The following is a 10,228-nucleotide window of genomic DNA, read 5'->3' on the forward strand; positions in this document are numbered from 1 at the left end:
AACTCACCAAGGAGCTTGAAGCCAGGCATACAGTGTAGACCAGGGTTCGAGACTGGATCCTTCAGTGGCTATAGAAGTTATCCAATGAATGTAATTGGCTTTGATTTGTATGAAAATTGTGGTGTGAGCCTTTTCTTTATGGCTTCTCCTCTTCCCAGATCAGACCAGCTTGGTAAATCAATAAAGAAATGTTGGTAATGATGATAATATAGGTCAAAGATGGTTCCAGGAGATTTGCCAAGGCCCTCAATGATGTGACTTCTTGGTAGAGTTCCAGGAGTAGCTATCTGATTCTCTGTCAGCAGTACATTGATGACAATGCCCTCTGTGGTCACACTGGCTCCACGTTATTGAAGCTCACGCTATTCATAGGTGTGAGGAGCCACCGCCTTGAAAAACAGGTAGAGCTGTTTTTAAAGCCAACTGCCGGGAGAAAGCTGATCCAAAGTCCCTCATGGGGTATGTCAAGACAGTGGAGTAGCATCTAGGAAGTAGACTGCTTTAGAAAGATGACCTGACTGTAATGGTCCTTGTCTTCAAACCTCAGAGTCATCTTAGAAAAAAAAAATGTTTGGCATTAAGTGTCACGGACAGAAGTGACCCGTGGTGCAAGCAGCTGGGATGTCAGACCACCCTTCTCTCTCCAGAATATTGCCCAGGATATGAGGAGATTCCAGTTCAGGGATTTTGAAATTGGAGATGAATAATTGGCTATATTGTACCCATTTCCTCCCAATTCTATGAAACTCCTACTGCCTGTGGACTGGTCCCTATCAGCTTATATCATTTCCTCCCTTTCCACACTGAATTGGCTCTGGAGGCTTGAAATCTCCCCCATCTCTCACCCTCTTATGGACAAACAGGTATTTTTTGCTCTGGCTAAGAATAAAGAGACTGAAAAACTTCTCAGTGCAGGAAAAGCTTGAATGACATTCTAGAGCCAGCTCCTGGAATCTGTTGGACTGGAAGCAAAGTTTCCAGGCAGTACCTCACCAGACACTGTGTTTCCTGTGACAGTAGTGATGGTGAAGAGCCCTGTGCTCTGTCTGTACCCTGCTAACAAGGAACCACTTCACAGAATTAAGGAAGGAACCTTGAGAAAATGTGTGGTGAACCAACCGCACAGATGTCTCTTGCATGCTGAGACCTGAGAGCCCGACAGTTCATTGCTTAACCCAGATCTTTCTCTTAAGTACTGTGTGCTCTCCCATGCTGATGCTTAGTATTGATGAGTCTGTCTCCATGAGACAATTGGGCATTGAAGTAGCATCCTATTCTCAGGACCATTCCAGAGGTTGGTATACAAGATTGCATGCCCACAAATAAAGCAACTAAAATTTGAGGGGATTCAAAAGCCAACAAACCAAAAACATCAGATCTGAATTCCTATTATTTGTATCTTTTCACTCCAACTGCTATGATGCAATTCTGTCACGGGACAGGGGCTCCAAAGAAGGTCCAGGGACAGTTCTGGAAGTGGCCTCTTGGTGACTTTGGTAAGAAGAGTCCACGTAGGAAAGAATAGTTTATTCCACAGACCGAATGGGGGAGAACTTGGAAAATTCACGAAAGTAATAACAGAACCACTGGAACATGCCAAGAAAAAGACAGCGCATGGGGGAACAGGGAGCGGGGAGAGAATTCGCTCAACAAAACTCGGCTCCGGCCTCCAAGCCCCCTGGTTAGGGGAGGAGAAGCAGATGCCTCATCTAAGAGGTAAGCCAGGCAGCCCTAGTGAAGAGGGCAGCCATGCATCCACCCTCTAGAGCAGCCCACCAGAGTCCTCAGGAGCCTCTAATCCAGTTGCTGGCGTTAGTGGGACATTGATTCCTCTGGCCATGGGTCAGCGATGGAGAGGAATCCCATGTTGTCACTCTATATAACTCAGCAGGCAGTGTTCAGTGTTATCTGAGAGAGAAGCCACTGTTTAAACCTCATCTGCCCTGGAACGTGAAAACGAGGAACAACCACAGGCCAGCGAACCAGACTTTTTACCTGCTTCAAGCTCCAGGGTGAAAGACAACCCTGGGAGACAGCTTTGGAAAGGAGGCTCAGTCTCTGAGAGAAAGTGCAGGTGCCTAGTGGCTCCACCCTGGCAGAGAGAGGCACTGGAAAAGGCTCTCTGCCCTTAGTGTCTGGGAGCAGACCTAGTTATCCGGGGAGAGTCAGCCTCTTGAGAACCCATCTGTGGTCGCTGCTGGAGAGCACGCATGCGCACACGCCCACAACTGCATCTTTCTAGCACTGAAATAAGCGCCTTTCCACTTGTGCTGACCTCAGTACTGCTGTGGTGACTCCTTTCAGACCCGAAGTACTTGAAAGACACCCTCAGCTAAAACAATAGCCACTCCAGGGGATGCAACGTAGAGAGAATCTCTGTGGGAGGTAAGCCTGTCAAGCCTATATATTGCAAAGATTTTAATTTTTTTGTCCCTTAAAAAAAAAAATCAATTATTTCCCATTTCCCTGCTTCCTTCTTCTACCTCTTCTATTTACTATTTCCACGTTTACTTAAAATAGTTTGTGATTTTATAATCCATCCTATGCTAGGTTTTTGTTGTTTTTTTTTTTTTTTTTTGTATTTTGTGATCACTGGTGACACATTTGTGAGTATTGATTGACTTTCAGTGAATTTCTAGTACTTATGCACTTGACATTATTACTACTATAGGAGTTTGGATTTGTTTGTTTGTTTCTTTTTTTTTTTTTCCTCTCTGAGTAGAGAGCAGGTTCTGGGTAAAGATCCGGAGATAGGGACTGGAGACATGGCTCACCAGTAGAGAGCACTTGTTGGTTTTGTAGAGGATGTGTTCTTGGTTGCCAGTACTTACCTGGTGGCTTAGAACCATTCTATAGATGAATTTCTAAATGGTCTTATTAAATAAAAAACACAGAGACGAATATAGGGGTGAACGCCTTAGAGAGATCAGGGAAATAGGGAGAGCCACCAACCAGTCTTACCTCACCAACTTTGCATCTTCCAAATTTGAGCTACTTCCTGTCTACCCCTGCCTTTATTGCCTTGCTGTTCTGCCCTCTCATTGGCTCTTAGCCCAGCTACCTTACTTCCTTGTCACTGTCTGTCTGTACAGACCTCTAGGTCTCTGTGATTGGTACTGGCATTAAAGGCATGTGTCACCATGCTTGACTCTGTTCCCCAGTAGAGTGTTGAACGAACACATAGAGACCCTGCCTGATAAGTGATCAGATTAAGGACATGTACTGTCTGACTTCTTGTTTACTTAAAATGGCTGGCCTTTTCCCCTGATCTCCAGGCAAACTTAATTAAAGCACAAATAAAATATCACCACACCATTCTTAACATCACTCCAGTTCAGAGAATTGTTGCCCTCTTCTGACCTCCATAGGACCAGGCATGTACGTGGTGCACTTACATACATGCAGACAAAATACTCATATACATAAAATAAAAAAATAAAATGAAAAAAAATTAAATCCCCACAAAATAAAGCCAGATATGACAGCTAAGCCAACCGATGTACAAATTGTATCATGAAAACACAAAAAATACTTAAAAGCAAGACATGTCAAAATTCTCCAGAAGGCAATACAATATCTTCTCAACTTCTGAATCCAAAGGTTCTGAAATGAATAAGATGCCAGCTAGAGATATCAAATCTTACTAGTAAAACTGACCTTTGACCTCAACGATACAATCAGGTGAATTAAATGCAAGACCCAAAGAGTAAGTTCAGCAACAACACAGGGGGAAAAAAGCCCATAAAATGGATTTGTTAAAAAAAGAAAGCAAGAAAGAAAGAAAGAAAGAAAGAAAGGAAGGAAGGAAGGAAGGAAGGAAGGAAGGGAGAAAGGAGAGGAAGGAAGAAAGGAAAAGAAAGAAGGCTAACAGTATGGATGAAAAATCAGCAAGGCTATGGTAATACATTTTTCTGAAGTTATCTCTTGACTCCAAAGAGGCTGAACTTTTGCTGGACCTTGCAGCCAAGTTAATAATATGCAAAACATATAAAAAATAGAGAGAGAGCAAGGCCTTTTGCTGGTGTCAGGTAGAAAACACAGAGTTTTAAGTGGAGAATTCAACCCTGTACTTGCTCTTGGTCAAACTACTTCAAGAGAAAGTTGCTTTATTCATGTCTTAATACATTATGAATGCACAAGGAAATCGAGATTTTGAAAAAGACAGAAATGTTAGAAAAGAAAGACTCAGTGGATCAAATAACACAGAGGAAAGCATCATGGACAAACACAACCAAGAAGAGAGGGTATCAAGGACAGAGGACAAAGGCAAAGGGGAGTCTACATTCCAGTGCCAACCAAAAAGCAAATGTGAGCAGGAAGTCCAAGGACTTTGGGATGTGATCGAGAGAACAAATCTCAGACTCTAGTGGGTAGAAGGAGCTGAGATTACAAACTACAGACTGTTCAACGAAATTATGGCAGAAACATCTCAAAACTAGATAAAGAAATAGACATTTAAACATAGGCATTTATAATCCCAAATAGACATGGCCAGAGAAGAACTTCCCCCACAAGATATTATAGTTGATACATCAAAAATACAAGGCAAAAAAACAATATTAAGACCTATAAGGGAAAAACACTAAGTTACCTGAACCCTGAAAACAGAAGGAGGCGAGAAATAAAAAGATGAGGGCCACACCAACAATGGAACAATACACTGAATCAATTACATACAAAATAAAAAGATGAGGGCCACACCAACAAAAGAACAACACATTGAATCAATTAAATACAAAATAAAAAAGATGAGGGCCACACCAACAAAAGAACAACACACTGAATCAATTACATACAAAATTGTTTTTTTTCAAAAGATAAATAAGATTGAACAACTAACCAAAGAGAAAAGTTCCAGAATAATAAAGTTAGAGATGAAAGAGGGTGGTGTTAGAATAAAGTCCAAAGAAATCCAGCGGCTCATCAGGGGGTTCTTTGAAAATACAGTCCTAAAACTGTACAGTCTAGAAGAAATGGGTAAATCCCTATACATACATAAGCTGTTTAAACTAAATCAAGAAGATACCAGCAACTTAAACAGTCCTATAATCAATAAGAGCTAGATAGTAATAAGAATATCTCCCCATGAAGAAAAGCCCTGTACCAGAGGGACTCATTGCTGAATTCTACCAACTCTTCAATGAAGGCATAGCACCATCACTCTTCAAACTGTTCCCAAGATAGAAGAGGGGGGACTTTAACAAACTCATTTTGTGAAGCCCGTATTGTTCTGACACCTGAAGCAGATGAGGACACAGATACAAACAGAAGACTGTACACCAGTTCTCCTCATGAGATGCATTTAGATGCATAAAGTATGTGCAGGCCTGAAGACACAGCTCAGCGATTGAGAGCCATGTACTGCTCTTCCAGAGGACTTGAGTTTGGTTCCCAGCACCCCAGTCAGGTGGCTCACAACTCTCTGGAACTCCAGCTCCAGCAGATCTGATGCTCTCTATTGGCCCCCAAGCACACTGGCACTCATGTGCACATACCTGCACAAAAAGGCATACACATACACACAATACAAATAAAATAAATCTTTTAAAAGCTAAAATATTTGTCAAAAGTGTTCATGGAAACATTAAGATCATATACCATGGTTAAGCTGGTTCTGTCCCAGGGATTCAATGTTGATTCAGCATATGCAAATCAATAAACACAATATAGAGCATATATGGGCTTAAGGATAGAAAGTACACAATCATCTCAAGAGATGCAGAAACAGCTTTTGGCAAACTCCAACATTTCTTCATGATAACAGTCTCTGAATACATAGGAATATAAGGAACATATGTCCACATAAAGACTATACATGACAAACCTGTAGCTAACATTATACTAAATAGGGAAAACTGTGTTTCCTAAAGCCAAAAGCTCCCCCCACCCATGTGTGTGTGTGTGTGTGTGTGTGTGTGTGTGTGTGTGTGTGCGTGCGCGCTCTTCTTCAATATGGTGTCCAAGCTAGGGTAAGTTTTTAGAAAAGATATTAAATGGAAATTGGAGATCTGGACAATGGTTCTCTAGGTTCTGACTGCACCATGTACTCCTGGCAGTTTGCAAACATCTTCAGCCTCTTCACTGTGGCCAGTGCTTCTGTGTTGTATCTCTAGTGCCCCTCTTTGCCCCAAATGGCCACTGAGCTTCTTTTGCTCCACAACCACCAGTCTTCAGAGCCCAGGCTCCAAGGCCCTTATTCTCAGCACCTGTCCTTCACTTTGGCAAATATCCATCATTTCCGGCAAAGTGATCTGATAGAAACGCTAAGCTGAGTTGTGTGGCAGTCTCTCAGCGTGATGGCTTGGGCAAGTTTGACAACAGCGTTGACATTTTTCAGAGAAACTTAGTTATCAAAGGAATTCCCAGGATGAAATACAGAGGAATAGAAGCTACACACACTTAGAAGAGAACAAACTAGGTAATGCAGGAGCATTTGAATATTGCTTTTGATCACCGTGCTAGGTAAGGGGTAACTCATTTTAATCTGAAGGTAGCGCTGACTAGGGAAAAGTCATTGCTCGTACGGTGCCTGAAACTGCAGTGCTGACATGTAGAGAGAGTGAAATCCTGACAAACCTTTGCTATAGCCTGTATTCCTTGAAATTCATTCCATAAATTCAAATCTTTGAAAGTATTTCTAGTCTACTTTGAGTTCCAGTGTTTTCCACTAACAAGATAAAGGTCTGCAAAGTAATAGTGATGCATACGTGAGCAGTCTAGGAACGTGATTAGAAGGCCAGGCTTTCTGAAGGTTGTTTCAGGTCACACTGCAAACACTGGGGACTGAAGGAGTCAGTCAGGGGGAAAGTCATGTCTAAGATGACGCTTCCCTCATTCGGGCTTATGATGAATTTGTAGAAGTTTGCTCTCTGAGTCTGAGGTTTTAAATCTTGCCTCCCAAAATGGGGCAGAAAAATGGATTTCTGCCGCCTGGCTCCACCAATTCAACAAACAACTTCAAATCTATACCTCTTGGATATAGATTTACAGGATCCATAGCAAAAGTATCTTTTGAATCTCACTGCAGTCATGACATTCAAATGACCTGATCATGCAGCACTAGAATTCAAATCAGTTTAAAGACAGTCTACCTATGCAAGGTGCAGCTTAAATAAGGATGGGGAATCTGCAGGCACCCACACTGCGCCCTGGGCTCTTATTTTCGAGATAGAAAGCAGGCTACTAGACAACTGGTTCTTTCTTAGAGGGACCTTGTTTGCAAACATGAACAACCATTGCTTTGTTCTCTTGAGAGAAAACAATACAGCATCAATCAAAGCAAAGTCACGTACCCCAACTCGCTGCTGCAGCTGCTCATTCAAAACGGCATGTCATTCCCTGCAAGCCAGAGTGCCTGCTGGGACGCTTGTGTATCCTCTGCCTGGGCTCTTCCAAAGCCGAAGCCGGCTGCAGGTTAACTCTTGAACGCTGGATGCTCCAACCCAGAAAGCCAAGGCTCTCTAACTTAACCACTTGCATGCTGACTCATCCAGCTGGCACCAGGCACCCTGCTGAGCCTGCTGATGGGCGAACCCTGGCACCATCAATACAGGAAGTTGACACCTAGAGCAGGAATTCTCAACCTGTGGGTCGCGACCCTTTGGGGGGGTCGAACGACCCTTTCACAGGGATTGCCTCAGACCATCGGAAATTTACATTATGATTCATAACAGCAAAATTACAGTTACAAAGTAGCAACAAAATAATGTTATGGGTGGGAAAAGGTCACAGTGAGGAACTGTGTTAAAGGGTTGCAGCATTAGGAAAACTGAGAGCCACTGAGCTAAAGGCTATCTTTTCACACCCTGAGCAAACTTCATCATTTGCTCAGTCAGACCTGCTTGTCCTCTTTGATTTATCAACTGCACATTGCAGAGACAAGATGGAACCATCAGTGCAGAGACTGAAGGAAACATTTTTGGAAGAAGGAGTTAAGCTCTAGGAAAGAAGATGTCTTCACTTTTCTAGACAGAATGCAATCTGATGGAGAAAATTATTCACATGTACTAAATGTACCAAATTGCCTGGGTACATTGAGAAACAAATGAAGTCATATTTATACTTCCCTTGGTGTCCCTCCAGTGAAATCCAAAAAACACCTTCCTTCATTACTGCCTGTGTTATCCATATGAAAGTTACTAGGGCTCCTAGCAGGGCAGTTAGGGGAGTGTGTGTGTGTGTGTGTGTGTGTGTGTGTGTGTGTGTGTGTGTGTGGTGTCATTCTTCTGTTTGGGAGTTGATTTACAAGTATGAAAGGCAAGGAAAGAAAGGAAACCCTTCCAGTGTTAGATCAGCTTCTGTTTTGTTATTTTGTTTTAGACTTTTTCTTCTTGAGACCGTTATCACTGTGTCCTAGCTTCAATCACAGCCATCCCCTGGCTTCAGACCTCTTGAGTGATGAGATCACAGGCTTGTGTCCCATGCCTGCCACTGGCTCAAGTCTTTACAGTCTACCTCATTCCCCTATGTCACTCTACAGGAGGCGAATTCCCAAAGACAATGTTGCTCCTTTAATACTTGTAAGTGAATTGCTGCCCAGCAATGCTGAGGCAAAAACCAAGCTCCAGCAAGCCCCATGGCTTTCTTCAGGCAGAGTCTCCTGAGGCCTCAGAAGGAAGTAAGAATTTAAGTACAAAGCAGGCAGCTTTGGCACAAGTGTTTGCTAAAAACTGAACTATTAGAGGTAGTCATGAAGACATAGAGGCCCAACAGGAACTGGGGCTGGGGACAGCCTGCTCCTCCTCCCTGCCATCTGCAACTGCAGGGCTGCCTTCTGAGGTTTATTACCTGCTAATTGGGCTCCTAGGCTCCAGGGCCTCCTTTGCCAAAACTACATCTACCTCAGGAGTCCCAGAGTTTCAGGAAAGTGTGCAATCGGCCTGTGCATAGGAGAGCATAGACTGCCTGGGTGACCGTAATGACACTAACAATAGAAGTTACCACGGTGACACTTACCACATGCCTGCAAATATACTGACCCTTTTTGTGCACTCTGTAGGAAGTCAGCAAAGTCTGGGTTTCTTTCTCCTTCCCAGCTCACCCTAGAGTCAGGGCTGGTCTGTACCCGGAATCTGAGCTACGGGATGTCACAAGTGTGGTCGTACAGAGAAAACTGAGAGGAGACCCTTATCAATAAAATGACAAGAGGAGACTGGGAGGAGAGGGGCCAGAAAAGAAGGAAACACCCAACGAGAGTGATCAGGTTGCCTAATATGAGCTTATAGAGAATGACCATAATGTCTTCCTAGTGTTTAGTACAGGTTATCAGTGAACCATTTTGGAGCTTTTAATCTTCCTTTGTCACCTGTAATTGTCTTAACATGTTCGGCAGCCCCATTTCCTGATTCTTGACCTGCAACAGCTAACAGGTGTGTTCAGCGTGTGAAAGCAATGCGCACCAATTTTGTGTATGCAATATTCAGTAATGCTTATCTTTTTTTTTTTTCATTCTGTCAAGTAAAAAATTGAAAGTGTCTCTCACTCAAGCTGGAGTAAACAGTGATGGATGTTATTAACTCATCATGCCAAGTCCAAGGAGACCATCCCAACAGTTAGTTATCTTCAGATTCCAGGATATTGTTAAGGATCCACATCCGGCACTGCCAGAGGAACAGGGCACCTGCCCTCATGAACATCTTTAAGAGAAAAAAAAAAATGTCTAAGAAGTTGCTCTAGGAATTTCTTGTAAAAAGAAACATAAGTCTACCCTACAACCTGTCCATCTCACACCTATACGTTTATCCACAGGAAAACATGTATCCATGTATACACACCCTGAGCGCAAGCACACAGTTTTGCAGGAATGTTCTTGGGTGCTTTATTCATATCAGCACTCATAAAAGAGTTGAGCTCTAGCATGTTTGTTCAATCTGCCCCGGCTCCCTAACACAAAGAGTGTATCATCACCACACAGAAAGCATAACTTCCACGTGGCTGTGATTCAAGGGTTGGCAGAAGGACTTAAAAGAGAAAGGTTATATTTTTGCCCACAGCTTCAGAATATTCAGCCCATGGTCCCTTGGCCCTATGCACTTGAACAGGACATCATGGTGTGGGGACTGTGGCAGAGAAGTGCTGCTCACTTCATGGGCAACCAGGAAACAAAGAGAGGGGCAATGTGGACATTGGGCTACCTTTCTCACCTTTCATTCTGTCTGGCTTCCCACAGTCAGCCCGGGTCTTCTCTGCAAAAGCTCCCATAGACACACCCATGGCCATGCCTCATGAA

General features: G+C 43.2%; 1 protein-coding gene across 1 annotated transcript in view; it reads right to left on the reverse strand.

Annotated features, from left to right (window-relative positions):
* The window catches only part of Asah2 (N-acylsphingosine amidohydrolase 2), a 122,665-nt gene extending 115,138 nt beyond the window's left edge, over positions 1-7,527 (reverse strand). The window contains exon 1 of the mRNA XM_036171040.1: positions 7,293-7,527. The gene's annotated coding sequence lies outside the window, so the exon portion shown is untranslated. The remainder of the gene's footprint in view (positions 1-7,292) is intronic.
* Positions 7,528-10,228: the final 2,701 nt, after the last annotated feature.

Source organism: Onychomys torridus, chromosome 1 (assembly GCF_903995425.1).
Source record: "Onychomys torridus chromosome 1, mOncTor1.1, whole genome shotgun sequence".
Classification (NCBI taxonomy): domain Eukaryota; kingdom Metazoa; phylum Chordata; class Mammalia; order Rodentia; family Cricetidae; genus Onychomys; species Onychomys torridus.